Source organism: Pleurodeles waltl, chromosome 5, assembly GCF_031143425.1.
Source record: "Pleurodeles waltl isolate 20211129_DDA chromosome 5, aPleWal1.hap1.20221129, whole genome shotgun sequence".
Classification (NCBI taxonomy): Eukaryota; Metazoa; Chordata; class Amphibia; order Caudata; family Salamandridae; genus Pleurodeles; species Pleurodeles waltl.
In genome coordinates this window covers 1,170,287,496-1,170,307,447 of record NC_090444.1, presented here as the reverse complement: position 1 = coordinate 1,170,307,447, position 19,952 = coordinate 1,170,287,496, and positions in this window count along the sequence as shown.

Sequence of the window (19,952 nt, the reverse complement as noted above, 5' to 3'; positions counted from 1 at the left end):
CAATGGAGCGCTGTGCCACTCCAATGGCGCAGATTTTGGATTGGATATCCAGCCATAATCTTCTCTTTTCACTCTCAGGAACCTGGAGTGAGCTTTTTCTGAACAGGCGGTCATGGCTCCTCACCACCTCCTCAGTCAGGACCTCAAGCTCCTGTTCACTGAATTTAAGCTTGCGCTTCCTTTCAGCCTTCTCCTGTGCTGGCCCTGGGGTCTCCATCCTGACTCAGGTGTTTCTGCTCCTGCTGAGTGCTGCTCTGTGTGGCTGGGCTGCTCTCTCTCAGGATGCTGGTTTGGGTGTGGCACCTGAAACTGACTGGGATGACTCATTTCCTGCTGGTGATGTCATCAGGCTCCTCCAGGTGTGCATTCTCGAACTTTCTCGCATTTTGCGATTTTTTACTGAATCGCAAAAAAAACGCAATTTGCGAGAATGCAAATTGCGATTCGGCAAATGGGCCTCGCAAACCACAAATAGCAATTTTTAAGAAATCGCTAATTCTGAATCGCAATTTTGTTACATGGCCAATTGCGACTCGGAAATAGCGATTTCTTAATAATAGCTATTTGCGATTCGCAAGCTCATGTTTTCATACATATGGATCCAAATGGTTGACTAGAGCTAAAGTGCACTACTGCTGGTCCATTGGCTCAAATGTTACAAACCAGTTTTTTCAATTAGACAACATTTATCTGCCATCATATATAATTTATTCATGACATTATAGACAATTATTGCCAATGCTCAACAACTTGTGGACATTGAACATTCTGTACAAATATTATTTCATATTTAACTTGACATCAATATACAGCTCAGCATTTACTGTTAGTAACACAGTTCTGTTAAAGAGACCAAATTCGTTTCGGGTGATGTAACCCTTCTTCAGGGGTAACTGAAATAAACATAAAAAACAACATTTCAACCATCCTCGTATTACAAAAGTAAACATGAAGTCATACATTCCTGACATAACAAAGACAAGAAATCACATATACTCATCTTGATAGTCATAATATCTCCATGAAAAATAACACCTCTCCAATCTCAGGATAAGCAGGCTGATTCTCAACACAAAGAAATATGTAAAACGTGCTACTGATGCACACAATAAAAGCCAACCATTTCTGTGTCCACACCCCTTGTGATGATTGAACAGAAACATGCTCTACATTGTGACTACTAAATTCAAATCAATAGTGCCCAAACATCACGCATAAATGAAAAAAATCCTAATGTTATGCAAAAGTGACTGCAATACTCAGTATGCATCTGCTTCTGTACTCTGTGTAACTGTTGTGATTCCGTCTTAGGCTGCGATCCAGAATTAGGAAATTAAGTGCTAAAGTATTAAATATGCGAAGACTGTGTCACACCCCATATGTATTTTGGGACTGGTATTAGAATGAAAACAGTGTCCATGCTTGTAGGAGGCTGGCATGGGTTGTAGTGGGTACCTTGGGTACTTACACCTTAAACCAGGTCCAGTTATCCTTTATTAGTGAACTGTAATAGTGTTCTAGCAGCTTAGGCTGATAGAGGTAGCTATAGCAGAGCAGCTTAAGATGAACTAGGAGACATGCAAAGCTCATGCAATACCACTTATAGTTGCACAGTACTTTTACACAAGTAAAGGCAATACTCAGTGTTGCCAAAAATAAAGGTATTTATTTGGGTGGCGCAGTACCAATAATATCTTAGAGACAATACTCCTTCTGGAGGTAAGTATTATACACAATATATACACTAGACACCAAAATTAGACAAATAAATAGTCACAGAACAATGCATATAATAGGAAATGCTATAGAATGCAATGGGAGAAAATGGGTTTAGGGGCAACACAAACCATATACTAAGAAAGTGGAATGCGAATCACAAATTCCCCCCTAGACAAGTTTAGTGTGTGCAGAATCGCTGGGAGAGTAAGAATACAGTAAAGATAAGTAAATTACCCCACCCCAGAGCCCAGAAAAGCAGGAGTAAAGTACTGCAAGTTTCCTTAGGACACACAACACCTCATTTTTTGGATTTTGCAGCAGCCAACCAAGTCAGCAAAGAACAACTGCTGGATTATTGGACCTGAAGACCTGCAAAGGAAGGGGACCAAGTCCAGAAGTTGAAAGAAGTTCCAGGAAGGACAGGAGCGCCTGCCAATCCAGAAGGGGTGCAAAAGAAGAGTCCGAAGTTAGTCAAAGATTGCAGAAATGCACAATAGGAAGATGCCAGCAGTTTCCTGCATAATGCAAGAGATGTTCCATTTCATGAAGATCGTTGCAGGTGAGATTTTGTGTTGGAAGATGGCAACAAGCTTTGACTATGACAAAAGTGTGTTTTTCATAAAAATGGCACTGGATGGACCCAGTAGGGACCGGGGGGCCTCAACTCTGTGTGAGAAGAAAGAGGGGGATCTCAGCACTTTAGAGAGCCCTCAGGATGCCAGCCAGTTCCCCCGGAAGCCACAGGATCTGGGTTCAAAGTAGGTGCAAAACACGGTTGATGCAGCACAACAAAAGAAGGTCCCACTCCGCCGGAGAACAACTCAGCGAGTTGAGCATCACAGGGTGGAGTGCTGGGGACCTGGGCCAGGCTGTGCATGAAGGAATTTTGCAAAGAGTTCACAGAGGCCTCAGGAGGTGAAGAAGACACAGTACACAGGAGTACCGTCGTTCTCAGGGAAGGCAAGGTCCTACCTCCTCCAAATTGCATCAGCAGGACCTCAGGACAGTCTATGTCAATGATGTCCACCCTCTGTGTCCTTAGGAGCATGCTCGTCATTGTGAGAGGAGTCCCAGGGTACCGGTCGTTGTCTTGGAAGGTGCCTGCTTGAAGCAGGAGAGTGGTTCTGTCACTCCACAGGAGATTTCTTCAGTCCTTCTGGTGCAGGATGAAGACAGGGAGACCCTAGAGCATGCACACTGTGGAAACTGTTGCAGTTGCTGACTTGGAGCTGAGGTTGCTGAAGAAAAGTTTCTCTAGTAGACACTTTGTTGCAGTTACAGCATTTCTTGGAGCAGGCTGCGGTTGATCCAAGGTCAAAAGAGTCTGAAGTTGTTGCAGAGGATTCCTGAAGGAAACTTGCAAGCAGAATCTGAAGAGAACCCACAGGAGAGACCCTAAATAGCCCTGAGAGGGGGATTTGCTACCTTATCAGGTATGGACCTATCAGGAGGGGTCTCTGATGTCACCTGCTGGCACTGGCCACTCAGAGCTCTCCAGAATGCCCCCTACACCTTGCAAAGCAAGATGGCTGAAGTCTGGGACACACTGGAGGAGCTCTGGGCACCACCCATGGGGTGGTGATGGACAGGAGAGTGGTCACTCCCCTTTCCTTTGTCCAGTTTCCTGCCAGAGCAGGGGAGAAGGGGTCCCTGAACCGGTGTGGACTGGTTTATGCAAGGAGGGCACCATTTGTGCCCTTCGAAGCATTTCCAGAGGCTGGGGGAGGCTACCCCTCCCCAGCCTGTAACACCTATTTCCAAAGGGAGAGGGTGTAACACCCTGCTCTCAGAGGAAATGCTTTGTTCTGCCTTCCTGGGACTGGGCTGCCCAGACCCGAGGAGGGCAGAACCCTGTCTGTGAGGTGGCAGCAGCTGTAGCTGCAGGGCAAGCCTCAGGGAGCTGGTTTGGCAGTACTGGGAGTCCATGGTGGAGCTCCCAGGATGCATGGAATTGGCTCCCCAATACCAGATTTGGAATGGGGGAACAATTCAATGATCTTAGACATGTTACATGGCCATATTCGGAGTTACCATTGTGAAGCTGCATATAGGTATTGACCTATATGAAGTGCACGCTTGTAATGGTGTCCCTGCACTCACAAAGTCCAGGGAAATGGCCCTGAACTATGTGGGGGCACCTTTGCTAGTGCAAGGGTGCCCTCACACTTAGTTACTTTGCACCTAACCTTCAGCAAGTGAAGGTTAGACATCTAGGTGACTTAAAAGTTACTTAAGTGCAGTGAAAGTGGCTGTGAAATAACATATGCGTTATTTCATGCCGGCTGCAATGGCAGGCCTGTGTGAGGGTTTGTCTGAGCTCCGTATGGGTGGCAAAAGAACTGCTGCAGCCCATATTGATCTCCTGGAACCCCAATGCCCTGGGTGCCTATGTACCATGTACTAGGGACTTATAAAGGGGGCCCAGTATGCCAATTGAAATTGGTAAATGTAGTCACTGGTCTACTGTGACAAATTTAAAAGCAGAGAGAGCATAAGCACTGAGGTTCTGGTTAGCAGAGCTTCAGTGACACAGTTAGGCACTACACAGGCATACATATTAGGCCACAAACTATGAGCAGTGGGGTCCTGGCTAGCAGGATCCCACTGAGACAGGCAAAACACATTGACATATAGGTTTTTATCTATGAGCACTGGGGTCCTGGCTAGCAGGATCCCAGTGACACAGTAAAAACACACTGACACACACTCACAAACAGGCCAAAAGTGGGGGTAACCATGCTAGAAAGAGGCTGCTTTCCTACAATGCTAAGAAGCAAAGTTACTCACTATCACAGAGAAACACAACAATACTCCCAAAGGTTCCTAATGTATAAGCAGGCTGATTAGAAACTACTGCTCGACAACAATGCTAATAAAATTATCAGTGAAAGAAGTGTGCATTCTACCTGTCATAATACTTAACCATGCAATGTCTCCTCCAAATTCTGGTAAAAGAAACCATGATACACCATGGGAGTGCTTTTAACATGTCAAAGTACGCGATGCGAAAAAAAGACTTTTATTTCAGTTAAAACCACTAGAGGAAAGGTTGTTATTGTGATCCCTCAATAGTATTCCTCACAAATCAAATCAAAAAAATGAATACAATGGAAATCATAAAATCTGAGAAACTCAGTACAGTTACAATGGGTTTTAACAAATAATACGACAATCCATTCTGTGAGATTTAATAATTCAGTATTACGTATTATGTCAAAAGGATTATGTCAACTCTCTTTTGTATGTGAATACACATATATAAAAAGAAAAAATAACAACATGGATACCACTGATAACTAAAATGTGAGCGACTGCCTGTAGAATAATAAATGAACATACAACGACATTTGTATGTTCATACCTGCTTGATTCATGACAATAAGCAACCTTGCATTATTCCATGTGAATTATACAATATAATATATGATCACCGGATTCATGTTATGTAATGTAATGTGGGGTATGATACCTTGTGTGGACGGTGTATTGCTCATAGAAAACATGATATTTCCAACTTATCATTGAGACCATATGGATACTAACTATCCAAATATTTTAACCAGAATGTGTCACTCTGAGAAAGGAGTCTATGTACCTCAATATCTAACTTGATGATGATCTTTTCAAAAACGGTGATGCGGAGTTCAGCAATGTTATGATTGTGGTCCAGCCTTTGGACAACCAGACTGGAATTCCTATTTCTAGTTCTAGTTCTATTCATACTTTTGTGTTCAGTGATCCGAACCTTCACTTTCCTTTCTGGCTTACCGACATATAAAAAACCACAAGGACACTTGATTGCATAAATCACCTTCTCCGAATTGCGGTCTAATGAAAGATGTAATCAGATAGGTTTCCCAGTTTTGGGATATGAAATTGAATTGCCTGTAATTACATTACCACAATGAATACAATTATGGAATTTCTGCATACCAATATACTTAGAAACGTGTACAGTTGTACAGGTGGAACAGAATTTCTTGAAAATTCCTTGAGCGTGTGTGTGCGAAAAGTGGTTTCTGGCTGAAGAGCCTCCTGTAATGAGGTTCCATTTGAAGTAAATCTCAGCGTTTGCAAATGCTACTTTGATTGCTTCTGATTTAGTTGACAATTTCATAACAAAAACTTCACATCAAGGTTTTGCCGCATGGCATTGCGTAAGTAGTACATTCCTATTCATCTTATTTCTATGTTGTAACACGAATCCAATACCCATTGTTTGAACTGGGATCGATATGTGTGCAAAATAGGCTCATGTGCTTTCATCTGATGTAATTCGCTTAATCTGAATAAACTCGAAAAGGGTAAGAGCCATATTTATACTTTTTGACGCAAAACTGCACTATCGCAGTTTTGCGCCAAAAAGATTAGCGCCGGCTAACGCCATTCTGAAGCGCCATGCGGGCGCCGAATTTATTGAATGGCGTTAGCCGGCGCTAGCAGACCGGCGCTGCCTGGTGTGCGTGGAAAAAAAACACGTACACCAGGCAGCGCCGGCGTTGGGGAAAATGGCGTTAGGGCGTCTTAAAATGGGGCAAGTCAGGTTGAGGCAAAAAAATCGCCTCCACCCGATTCGCGCCATTTTTAACGACGCCCAGACGCCATTTTCATGACTCCTGTCTTATTAAAGACAGGAGTCATGCCCCCTTGCCCAATGGCCATGCCCAGGGGACTTATGTCCCCTGGGCATGGTCATTGGGCATTGTGGCATGTAGGGGGGCACAAATCAGGCCCCCCTATGCCAAAAAAAAAAAAAAAAAAAAAAAAAAATTATACTTACCTGAACTTACCTGAATGTCCCTGGGATGGGTCCCTCCATCCTTGGGTGTCCTCCTGGGGTGGGCAAGGGTGGCAGGGGGCGTCCCTGGGGGCATGGGAGGGCAGCTGTGGGCTCATTTTGAGCCCACAGGTCCCTTAACGCCTGCCCTGACCCAGGCGTTAAAAAGAGGCGCAAATGCGGGGTTTTTTGCCCCGCCCACTCCCGGGCGTGATTTTTGCCCGGGAGTATAAATACGACGCATTTGCGTCGCAGTCATTTTTTTAGACGGGAACGCCTACCTTGCATCTCATTAACGCAAGGAAGGCGTTCACGCAAAAAAATGACGCTCATTCCTCATACTTTGGCGCTAGATGCGTCTAACGCCAAAGTATAAATATGGCGTTAGTTTTGCGCCGAATTTGCGTCGAAAAAAACGACGCAAATTCGGCGCAAACGGAGTATAAATATGCCCCTAAATGTCTTTTTAATGCTAGAGGATGAAAACTGCTATAATGTAAGGTGTTATTTTTGTCCGTGGCCTTTCTGAGCACTCACCACTTCAGAAGTGTTCCTCAAAGTTCGGCCAGCATGCCTATGTTTGAGCACAATTCAACTCGAGAAAGTTGTATTTGAACCCTTAACGTATTGTAATGATGCAAGTATGTACAAGTGATGACTGAAAGAGGCTTCCCTTTGATTCTCAGATATATCTGAGATTCAGTAGTGTAAGAGATGCTGGGTGAGGTTGCATACGTTTTGAACAGTTTGACGTAAGAAAGAATACTAGAGGCAGGCCAGTATATGTGTTGAGGCAACGAATATATGCAGTGTGCAACAGGAGGGACATCAGCAATTCTAAGGATTTTCAAGTTATTTAAAAAAATCTGCCCTGATTCTTGCTACGCTAGTGCAGTCCTGCAATGGTGTCTTTTTATCAATCTCTTATCTTCGCTTCCTCTAAACTCAGCTGCTCGTTTTGCTATCAAATTCAAGCTTTTCATATTGGGTAAATAAGCTAAATTCCCATAAGCAAAACATTTTTTTCACAAACTACAACCTCTTTTCTAGTAAATACATTTGTGATCCTCATACTCCAGATTGTCGTTCTTTTCAAATATTAGCACAGGCTACATTGATCATAACTCATTGATCATAAACTAGAAGGAATGCCCATCATGTGGCAACACCCACTGTTATTTCCATAGAGTGCCGGAATTATGGGCCAGATGTAGGTAGCCGTTTGCACGGTGCAAACTGCGAAAATCGCAGTTTGCGCCATGCAAACAGTCTAACGCGATGCTCATTCCCAAATTGCGAGTCGGTAATTGCGAGGGGTGTTCCCTTCCTATTTGCGACTCGCATCGCAATTCAGAATTGCTTTGTGACCGCGAATGCGGTCGCAAAGCAACTCGCAGTTACCACCAGTGTCACACTGGTGGTAACTCATTCGCAAAAGGGAAGGGACCGCATGGGACCCCTTCCCCTTTGTGAATGTCGACACAAATATTTTTTTAGAGCAGGAAGTGGTCCTATGGACCACTGCTACCTGAAAAAACGAAACCAAATGGTTTTGGTATTTCTTTCATTTTGCAACTCGTTTTCCTTTAAGGAAAACGGACTGCAAAATGAAAAAAAAAACTGCTTTATTTAAAAAGCAGTCACAGACATGGAGGTCTGCTGACTTCAGCAGACCACCATCCCTGTGAGTGCAGGGACTCGCTATGGGGTTGCAAAATGCGACCCACCTCATGAATATTGATGAGGTGGGTCTTTGCGACCCCTTAGCGAGTCGCAGACCGTGACCTACCTACATCTGGCCCTTAATCTCAAGAACGGTTCTATTATTAAGACCGCTTGATACCAGCCTTGGATGTCACATAAATTCACTATATGTAAGAAATCGTCACTATGACATGAATAGCCACATTTACGTCATGAATGCCTGAAATACATCTTAGATGGGCTCCATTTGGCCATTGCCTTAATCTTGTGATGGACAGCTACATGTATGTTAAGGCTTTCTGCAACACGTCACGTTACTGAAGGCCACCGTTAAGTTGGGCCACTATGTTGGCAGGGATAGCCACAATTATGTGCAAAAAACCCTGAGATATCTAAGATGGCCACCATTAGGCCAGGCCAATTAATATGCCAGCGATAGCCACCGATATGACAAGAGTCCCAACAATATACCCAGGAGCATATCATTATGCCAGGCCCAGTGTCGTAGTTTGACTCTTGCCCTAGGCAAGACTGCTGGTTTAAGGATGATAGTACTTACGTTTGTAGGTGACTATGCCTGTCCTACAACAAGCTGCAACTGTCGTCCCAACACTCCCGGCTCACAAGCAGCACCTGACCAAAAACCCAAACAGCGAAAGGTGATTTGTGGCAGCCTTTACGCATAGACTCAAGAGTGTGACATCTCAGAGAGTGTCGTGGTTAAACGGAGATTACCCCTTTCTCACATGAACAACATGTCTCAATCAAACACAGGAAATGAAAGAGATGCAGTAAAGTTTTCAATAGGCTTTATTTAACAACACTGCAATCTACAATAAGTTGCATGGGCTGCAATGATTAGGATAATGAACAGTGCAAGAAACAGAATGGAAAAGACAAGAGTCATTAATACAAAGACCTCCACCATCTTGCATGACATGAGATATAAAATATGTCCTATTACCCTAATGCCATGTACCTAATCTCTAACCTAAAAGAGAGCTAGGTTTGTTAATCCTAATCTGCCAATGCCATGTCCATGAGAAGAGCCCCCAAACCCTTGTTACCTTGGAATAAGTTCTCTAGTTCAGACTCCGTAAGGACATGAAGACTGGGTCAGCGTCAAGGCGACGTGCAGCATCAATAGCAGTAATGGCATCTGGTCGGAATCGCTCTGACTTTCTGTCTAAGTGAGGTGCAGTTATACAGATCTGCTTAGACCCCTGATGTAGGTCTGTTCCCAAACAATAGATAACAAGACATGGTTGGGGTGGCAATTTATGTAAACAATTCCCTCGAAAGGTGTGAAGAGGGAAAGTACCTAATATTTAATGTGAACCCCTACAGTTTGTTTATCTTTGTCGCTTGATATTGATGCCTTAGCGAGGTGGCACTGATGCATATAAACATTGGACTAACTACAAACAAGACAGCCATTTTAAAAGATAAAACAGAGCAGACTAAGGCACCCATTACAACCCTGGCGGTAAATCCCGCTTACAGCTGCCCTGACGGCCATCAAGATACCGTGGTCATGGTGGAAATCTGCTACAGGTATTACGACCCACATCTCGTAATCCGCCACAGTACAGACACCCACACAAGTCTGCCACACCAAAGGTCAATGATAAACTGGCGATAGCAAAACCTACACCATCACGCCAACAGAACTACGCCCACACTATCACGACCCACGAATCAACGCAGTGGTCATTCAACCACGGTAATCCATCGGAGGTATACACCGCTGCACTCAAAATACACACACATTTACATAAAACACAACCACATTTGACAATTCAAAATACACACACCTGATACACATACACACACCACACCCACACACTCACAGCACTATAAAACACCCACCCACATTACGCACTACCCCTTACAATGAATATTTTGGAAGAAGCAGAGAGAGAGAGAATAGCAAACACAACACCAGCATCCACAGGCACGCAACACCATCACTTTTACAACATCCACGCACCTCAAAGAACACACACCAACACAACACATCACACAGCACAACAAACATCACCTCACACCACATTATGGCACCTCAAAGACACCCCAGGTTTTCTGAGGAGGAGCTCAGGGTCATGGTGGAGGAAATCATCCGGGTAGAGCCACATCTATTCAGATCACAGGTGCAGCAGACCTCCATTGCAAGGAAGATGGAGCTATTGCGGAGAATTGTGGTCAGGGTTAACGCAGTGGGATGACATCCAAGAAAACGGGATGACATCAGGAAGAGGTGGAACGACCTACAGGGGTAGGTGCGTTCCATGGTATCCAGACACCAGGTAGCAGTACAGAGGCTTGGCGGTGGACCCTCATCTCCTCCCCCACAACTAACAACATGCGAGGAGCAAGTCTTGGCAATAATGCATCCTGAGGGCCTCGCAGGAGTAGCAGGAGGACTGGACTCTGGTAAGTCATATCTTTACTACTATATCCCCCCACCCTACCTGTATGCTATCACAAACTCCTAGCCCAACCCTCACACACATCACCCCAACACCCCACATATAACCCACTATCACAATCCACACATCCCAAAACCAAGGCCTGAATGTTACACCAATGCATGGACACCCATCACCAAAGCATGTCCAGTACAGATACTCACCCAGGCCCCAAAATCACCAATCACACAAGGGCAAAGACAAAAACCAAGCACAGGAGTACAGGGTAACTCACCCATTGCACAAGATGGCACACACAGATACAATAACTATGCATTGACACCCCAACAGGACCCCTACCCAACGCCACCGGACAGGAGGTGCCAGACATATCCAGTCCCCCCACAGAAGAGGCCCACAGTGACGACATCAGCTCTGCACGCCTGTATCAAGATAACCAGCCTGGCTCATCAGAGACCTCGGGACAGTCGGTTCCCCTGCCACTGTCACAAATCACCACGAAACCTCCCCCGTCAGGAAACACCACCACAGCACCCACCCAGCGGGCCCATCCCTCTGTCCCCAGGACACGTCAATCAGCAGTGTGTCCACCACTACAGGGACCCCAGGCAAACCCACCAACCCGAGACAATCAGGGACCTGGAGTCAGTGCCAGTGGGCACACGGTTCAGGGGACAGAGGCACAGGACAACAGGGAAGCTGGGAGGACTGCTGTGCGACAGGTGGAGGACAGGCCCAGGGAACCCACTCTCCACGAGGCACTCTCCAACATCACAGGAGCATACCACCATTCCCAGGAGACCATTGGCACGGTACTGGCTATGTTTCAAGAGCCCCAGCGGCTGCAGGAGGAACAGTACCTGGGGATCAGGGAGGACTTAAGTCGATTAACAACACCCTGGTCACCATTGCAGGGGTGCTGGCAGACATGGCCAACACCATGAGGGACACAGTGGCACACCAACAGGCCCCTGATACTAGCTAGAACGATGAACAGCCCTCCACCTCTGCCGGCGCTAGTGGACTGGAGGTCCCGCCACAGGACCAACAGGCCACCAGCATCCCACCCTCTGCAGAAGGAGAACCAGCCTGCAAAAGGTCCCTGAGATCAAGGAACAAGACAGAGAACATTGCCAAGACCCCCGCCAGGAAATAAGTCTCTCCTGATTGTCACCCTTCTGTCCCACTATGTCACCCTGACAACCTTGAACTGCCATTACTCCACTTCCTATGCTCCCTTGGGCAATGCACCTGTGATGCCAATAGACTGGACTCCACCATAGACATTCCTCCACCATCACCCCAGCCCATTGCACAGCCCCCTCAACTTATTAGCACAGAAATAAACACCCTTGAATCACAAATCAATCTGGAGTCAGTCTGTACTTTCACTAATGTGTTATTGCATACTCTCAGAAAAATAGCAATGTCAATGTTCATTTTCACATACCAGTGTTCGACAGTTGTTGGGCAGCAGTAAACATAGCAGAAGGCAGAAAGTGGTACACAGATCTGTGAAATGGAAAGCCAAAGTGAACTGTCAGGGTCCATACACAGAGGTGAAAAGGCAAATTCATGCAATGTCCTACAGTAGTATGATATGAGAGGAGCAGTGCCAGTCTCTTACCTGTGTCTCACTGGAAGTATTGCATGATGATGTTGTTTCTGTTGTCTATATCTTCTTCTTCTGCCTCCTCTTCTTCACTGTCCACAGGCTCCCAGCTGCCACAAGACCTACATCAGGCCCATCCTCCTGCAGAAAAGGCACCTGGCGTCACAAAGCGAGGTTGTTCAACATACAGCATGCCACGATTATCTGGCACACCTTCTTCGGTGAGTAGTATAGGGAGCCACCTGTCCGATGGAGGCACTGGAACCTGGCCTTCAGGAGGCCGAAAGTCCACTCTATTATCCTCCTAGTTCGCCCATGTGCCTCATTGTAGCGTTCCTCTGCCCTTGTCCTGGTATTCCTCCCTGGGGTCAGTAGCCATGACAGGTTGGGGTAACCAGAGTCACCTGCAAATATCAAGGGACAACTTTTAGACACACACCAACCCTTAGGGACTATCCCATACCCAGACACCTATGTAAACTGTGTTGGTACCTTGGGCTCACCTATTAGCCACATACGGTGCCTCTGGAGTTGCCCAATCACATAAGAGATGCTGCTATTCCTCAAAATGTAAGCGTCATGCACTGAGCCAGGATACTTGGCATTCACATGGGAGATGTACTGGTCTGCCAAACACACCAACTGCACATTCATTGAATGGTAGCTTTTGCGGTTTCTGTACACCTGGTCGTTCCTGCGGGGGGGGGATGCCACATGTGTACCATCAATGGCACCAATGATGTTGGGGATATGTCCCAGGGCATAAAAGTCACCTTTCACTGTGGGCAAAACCTCCACCTGAGGGAAAATGATGTAGCTGTGCATATGTTTCAGCAGGGCAGAAAACACTCTGGACAACACATTAGAGAACATTGTCTGTGACATCCCTGATGCCATGGCCACTGTTGTTTGAAAGGAACCACTGGCCATGAAATGGAGTACTGACAGGACCTGTGGGATGGCGGATAGCTGACATCAGGTCTGGCTCCAACTGGGAACACAGTTCATGGATTGTGGCACGATCAAGTCTGTAGGTGATAATGATGTGTCTGTCTTCCATTGTCGACAGGTCCACCAGGGGTCTGTACACCGGAGGATGCCGCCATCTCATAATCTGTCTTAGGGGTTGTAGCCTATGGAGGAGAATGGTGAGCAAAGGGTCATACACCACATAGGTTTCACAAGGGTGTTTTGAACAATTGTCATGTAATCGGTGTGTTGCGCTGTATGTCCGTATTCCTGCACAAAAGTGATGTAACACAGTTAGTTGCCCTGCCATGTGGCCCCCTGAAATGGTGGCTGCCTGACCTGTAAGGAGGGACAAGGGGAAATGAGGTAACAGTGCTGGCGTTGTGCAGTGTCGTGGTAGGCGGACGAAGACCGCGGTGCAATTCAGCATTGGTTATCTTTGGGCCCTATGGGTTCCAGGAGCCAATGACGATGTACGCCAGGGGTGACGATATGCACCGCCGCGGACGTGATCACCATTTTCTATCTGTTCACTCACTTGATACCTGACCTGCAACAGGAGAGGACCTACAATGCAAGTGCTGCTGTGACCTGAGTCTAGAAACGACAATGGCTACAGTGTCTGAGGAAAGGGCCTCTGCCTTCACCGCAGAGGAGTTGGACAACCTGGTGGCTGGGGTCCTCCCCAAGTACACACTACTCTACGGTCCTCCCTACAAACAGGTGAGTACACTGTGAGTATGATGGATGGGACATGAATGTGTGGAATGGCATGGAGGGAAGAAACGGGGAGTGGGCAGAGGCCAGCATGTGAGGATTGTCAGTGTATGTGTTTCTGGTCCAGGGTGGGAGGTTATGGCCAATGATTAAGAGGAACCGGACGGGGGAGTAAAATCCATTCTTACTCCACTTTTCCTCTAGGTCAGCGCCCACCAGAAGAAGGGTATTTGGCGTGCCATCGCCAAGGAAGTGCGGACCCTGGGGATCTATCATAGACGGAGCACCCACTGCCGCAAAAGATGGGAGGACCTGTGCCGCTGGAGCAAGAAGATGGCGGAGGCCCAGCTGGGAATGGCCTCCCAACGTGAAATGGGTGCCCGTCGCACCATGACCCCCTGATGTACCGGATCCTGGCGGTGGCATATCCTGAGTTGGATGGGCACTTGAGGACATCACAGCAGCCACAAGGGTACAATGAGTACAGTCTCATTCAGCTGACTCTGTGCGCTTTATGAGGTTTCTGCGTAGGGAAGTGGTCTGTGGGTTCACCTAGACCAGAGCAAACGTGCCAGGGTAGATCCATTGTTAGGCAGGCTCTGTGGCACTCCAACCCTAAAAGTGGTAGTGGCCCTCTGCACCTAGTCGGGCTCCTGTGGGTTCCAGGTGTGCATCAAATGGGTCTAGGCACAGTTCCCCATGGGCATGTGATTTTCCCATGAACAGTTAGTGCATGGCCCAGTGCATAGGGCTGCTCCCTGTGTGTTGTGTCCGCCAACAGTGGTGTTGTTGCAGGCATTGACCATGTGTCTCTTCTGTCTTTCCTCCCCTTTTTGTTTTGTCACCCTGTCCTTGTGTGCATTAGCATCATCTGGCGGAGGATCATTGGCACCGGAGCAGGAGGGAGCTGCAACCCACATGGCCCAGGAGGGTGAATGTACGGAGTCTGAAGGCACCAGTGGGACAGAGAGCGAGGGGAGCTCCACGACAGGGACAGGAGGAGACACCAGTGACAGCGACTCCTCCTCTGATGGGAGCTTGTAGGAAGCTGGACTGGCTTGTAGTGAGTACAAAGGGGTACTTACACCTTGCACCAGGCCCAGGTATCCCTTATTAGTGTAGAGGGGTGTCTAGCAGCTTAGGCTGATAGAAAAGGTAGCTTAGCAGAGCAGCTTAGGCTGAACTAGGAGACGAGTGAAGCTCCTACAGTACCACTAGTGTCATATGCACAATATCATAAGAAAACACAATACACAGATATACTAAAAATAAAGGTACTTTATTTTTATGACAATATGCCAAAGTATCTCAGTGAGTACCCTCAGTATGAGGATAGCAAATATACACAAGATATATGTACACAACACCAAAATATGCAGTAATAGCAATAGAAAACAGTGCAAACAATGTATAGTCACAATAGAATGCATTGGGGGCACATAGGGATAGGGGCAACACAAACCATATACTCTAGAAGTGGAATGCGAACCACGAATGGACCCCAAACCTATGTGACCTCGTAGAGGGTCGCTGGGACTGTAAGGAAACAGTGAGGGTTAGAAAAATAGCCCACCCCAAGACCCAGAAAAGTGGGTGCCAAGTGCACCTAAGTTCCCCAAAGAGCACAGAAGTCGTGATAGGGGAATTCTGCAGGAAAGACCAACACCAGCAATGCAACAACGATGGATTTCCAGACGAGGGTACCTGTGGAACAAGGGAACCAAGTCCAAAAGTCATGATCAAGTCGGGAGTGGGCAGATGCCCAGGAAATGCCAGCTGTGGGTGCAAAGAAGCTGCCACTGGATGGTAGAAGCTGAGGATTCTGCATGAATGACAAGGGCTAGAAACTTCCCCTTTGGAGGATGGATGTCCCACGTTGTGAAGAGTCGTGCAGAAGTGTTTTCCCATAGAAAGACCGCAAACAAGCCTTGCTAGCTGCAAGGGTCGCGGTTAGGGTTTTTGGATACTGCTGTGGCCCAGGAGGGACCAGAATGTCACCAATTCTGTGAGGCGACTGAGGGGGCGTCCAGCAAGAGAAAGAGCCCACTCAGAAGCAAGCAGCACCCGCAGAAGTGCCCGAACAGGCACTACAAAGTGGAGTAAATTGGTGCTCACCCGAAGTTGCATAAGAGAGTCCCACGCCGCCGGAGGACAATTCAGGAGGTCGTACAATGCAGGTTAGAGTGCCGGGGAACCAGGCTTGGCTGTGCACGAAGGAAATCCTCAGTGAGTGCACAGGAGCCGGAGTAGCTGCAAAATACACAGTTCCCAGCAATGCAGTCTGGCGTGGGGAGGCAAGGACTTATCTCCACCAAACTTGGACTGAAGAGTCACTGGACTGTGGGAGTCACTTGGACAGGGTTGCTGAGTTCAAGGGACCTCGCTCGTCATGCTGAGAGGAGACCCAGAGGACCGGTGATGCAGTTCTTTGGTGCCTGCGGTTGCAGGGGGAAGATTCCGTCGACCCACGGGAGATTTCTTCGGAGCTTCTAGTGCAGAGAGGAGGCAGACTACCCCCACAGCATGCACCACCAGGAAAACAGTCGAGAAGGCGGCAGGATCAGTGTTACAGTGTCGCAGTAGTCGTCTTTGCTACTTTGTTGCAGTTTTGCAGGCTTCCAGCGCGGTCAGCAGTCGATTCCTTGGCAGAAGGTGAAGAGAGAGATGCAGAGGAACTCTGATGAGCTCTTGCATTCGTTATCTAAAGAATTCCCAAAAGCAGAGACCCTAAATAGCCAGAAAAGGAGGTTTGGCTACTTAGGAGAGAGGATAGGCTAGCAACACCTGAAGGAGCCTATCAGAAGGAGTCTCTGACGTCACCTGCTGGCACTGGCCACTCAGAGCAGTCCAGTGTGCCAGCAGCACCTCTGTTTCCAAGATGGCAGAGGTCTGGAGCACACTGGAGGAGCTCTGGGCACCTCCCAGGGGAGGTGCAGGTCAGGGGAGTGGTCACTCCCCTTTCCTTTGTCCAGTTTCGCGCCAGAGCAGGGCTGAGGGATCCCTGAACCGGTGTCGACTGGCTTATGCAGAGATGGGCACCATCTGTGCCCATCAAAGCACTTCCAGAGGCTGGGGGAGGTTACTCCTCCCCAGCCCTGACACCTTATTCCAAAGGGAGAGGGTGTAACACCCTCTCTCTGAGGAAGTCCTTTGTTCTGCCTTCCTGGGCCAAGCCTGGCTGGACCCCAGGAGGGCTGAAACCTGTCTGAGGGGTTGGCAGCAGCAACAGCTGCAGTGAAACCCCAGGAAAGGCTGTTTGGGAGTACCCGGGTCTGTGCTAGAGGCCCAGGGAATCATGGGATTGTCTCCCCAATACCAGGATGGCATTGGTGGGGCAATTCCATGATCTTAGACATGTTACATGGCCATATTCGGAGTTACCATTGTGAAGCTACACATAGGTAGTGACCTATATGTAGTGCACGCGTGTAATGGTGTCCCCGCACTCACAAAGTCCGGGGAATTGGCCCTGAACAATGTGGGGGCACCTTGGCTAATGCCAGGGTGCCCACACACTAAGTAATTTAGCACCCAACCTTTACCAGGTAAAGGTTAGACATATAGGTGACTTATAAGTTACTTAAGTGCAGTGTAAAATGGCTGTGAAATAACGTGGACGTCATTTCACTCAGGCTGCAGTGGCAGGCCTGTGTAAGAATTGTCAGAGTTCCCTATGGGTGGCAAAAGAAATGCTGCAGCCCATAGGGATCTCTTGGAAACCCCAATACCCTGGGTACCTCAGTACCATATACTAGGGAATTATAAGGGTGTTCCAGTATGCCAATGTAAATTGGTAAAACTGGTCACTAGCCTGTTAGTGACAATTTGGAAAGAAATGAGAGAGCATAACCACTGAGGTTCTGATTAGCAGAGCCTCAGTGAGACAGTTAGTCATAGCACAGGTAACACTACAGGGCACACTTATGAGCACTGGGGCCCTGGCTGGCAGGGTCCCAGTGACACATACAACTAAAACAACATATATACAGTGAAATATGGGGGTAACATGCCAGGCAAGATGGTACTTTCCTACACAACCCCCCCCCCAAACGAAGGACAATAAGACTAGCCATGACCTGATGAGTCTTCATTGTCTAAGTGGAAATATCTGGAGAGTCCATCTGCATTGGAGTGGGTACTCCCAGGTCTATGTTCCACTGTATAATCCATTCCCTGTAGGGATATGGACCACCTTAATAATTTAGGGTTTTCACCTTTCATTTGTTTTAGCCAAAGTAGAGGTTTGTGGTCTGTCTGAACAATGAAGTGAGTGCCAAACAGGTATGGCCTCAACTTCTTCAGTGCCCAGACCACAGCAAAGGCCTCCCTCTCTATGGCAGACCAATGCTTTTCTCTAGGGGTCAACCTCCTGCTGATAAAAGCAACAGGTTGATCCGGGCCCTCAGAATTAAGTTGTGATAAGACTGCCCCTACCCCTAATTCAGATGCATCAGTTTGGACAGTGAATTTTTTTGAGTAACAGGGGCTTTTCAGGACAGGTGCAGAGCACATGGCCTGCTTCAGCTCCTCAAAAGCTTTCTGACAGCTAGCTGTCCACAATGCCTTTTTAGGCATTTTCTCAGATGTGAGGTCATTAAGAGGGGCTGCAATGGAGCCATAGTTCTTTATGAACCTCCTGTAATATCCAGTGAGGCCTAAGAAGGCTCTCACCTGGGTCTGAGTTGTAGGGGGAACCCAATCTATAATAGTTTGGATTTTCCCCTGAAGTGGTGCAATCTGTTCTCCACCTACCAGGTGTCCCAGATAAACCACTTTCCCCTGCCCTATCTGGCACTTTGAAGCCTTGATAGTGAGGCCTGCCTTATGCAGGGCCTCCAAAACTTTCCATAGGTGGACCAGGTGATCATCCCAGCTGGAGCTAAAGACAGCTATATCATCTAGATATACTGCACTAAAAGCTTCCAGCCCTTGCAGGACTGTATTCACCAACCTCTGAAAAGTGGCAGGTGCATTTTTCAATCCAAAAGGCATTACTGTGAATTGGTAATGGCCTCCAATGGTTGAAAATGCAGTTTTTGCTTTTGCATCCTCTGATAACTTGATCTGCCAATAACCTGCAGTCAAATCAAAGGTGCTTAGATACTTGGCAGATGCCAGTGTATCTATTATCTCATCTGCCCTGGGTATAGGGTGAGCATCAGTTTTGGTTACCTGGTTGAGACCTCTATAATCTTCACAAAACCGCATTTCCTTCTTTCCATCCTTGGAATGTGGTTTTGGTACAAGTACCACAGGAGAGGCCCATGGACTTTCAGAGTGCTCAACCACTCCCAGTTCAAGCATTTTCTGTACTTCTTGCTTTATGCAGTCTCTGACATGGTCAGGCTGCCTATAGATCTTACTTTTGACAGGCAAGCTGTCTCCAGTATCTATAGTGTGTTTACACCAAGAAGTGGTGCCTGGCACAGTAGAGAAGAGTTCAGAAAACTGACCCAGGAGATTTATGCAGTGGTCTTTCTGCTCAGCAGTAAGACAATCTGCCAAAACTACACCTTCCACTAGAGCATCTTGTTCTGTGGAAGAGAAGAGATCAGGGAAAGGGTCACTCTCTTCTTCCTGTCCCTCATCTGTTGCTCTGAGCAGGGTGAGATCAGCCCTGTCATAGTAGGGTTTCAGGCGATTGACATGGAGCACCCGAAGGGGACTCCTGGCAGTGCCTAAGTCAACTAAGTAGGTGACTTCTCCCTTCTTTTCAACAATTATGTGGGGTCCACTCCATTTGTCTTGGAGTGCTCTTGGTGCCACAGGCTCCAAGACCCACACTTTTTGCCCTGGTTGGTACTGAACCAAAACAGCCTTCTGGTCATGCCATTGCTTTTGGAGCTCTTGGCTGGCCTGAAGGTTTTTACTGGCCTTTTTCATGTATTCAGCCATCCTAGATCTGAGGCCAAGTACATAGTCCACTATGTCTTGCTTTGGAGCTTTTAAAGGTTGTTCCCAACCCTCCTTAACAAGTGTTAGAGGACCTCTCACAGGGTGTCCAAATACGAGTTCAAAGGGGCTG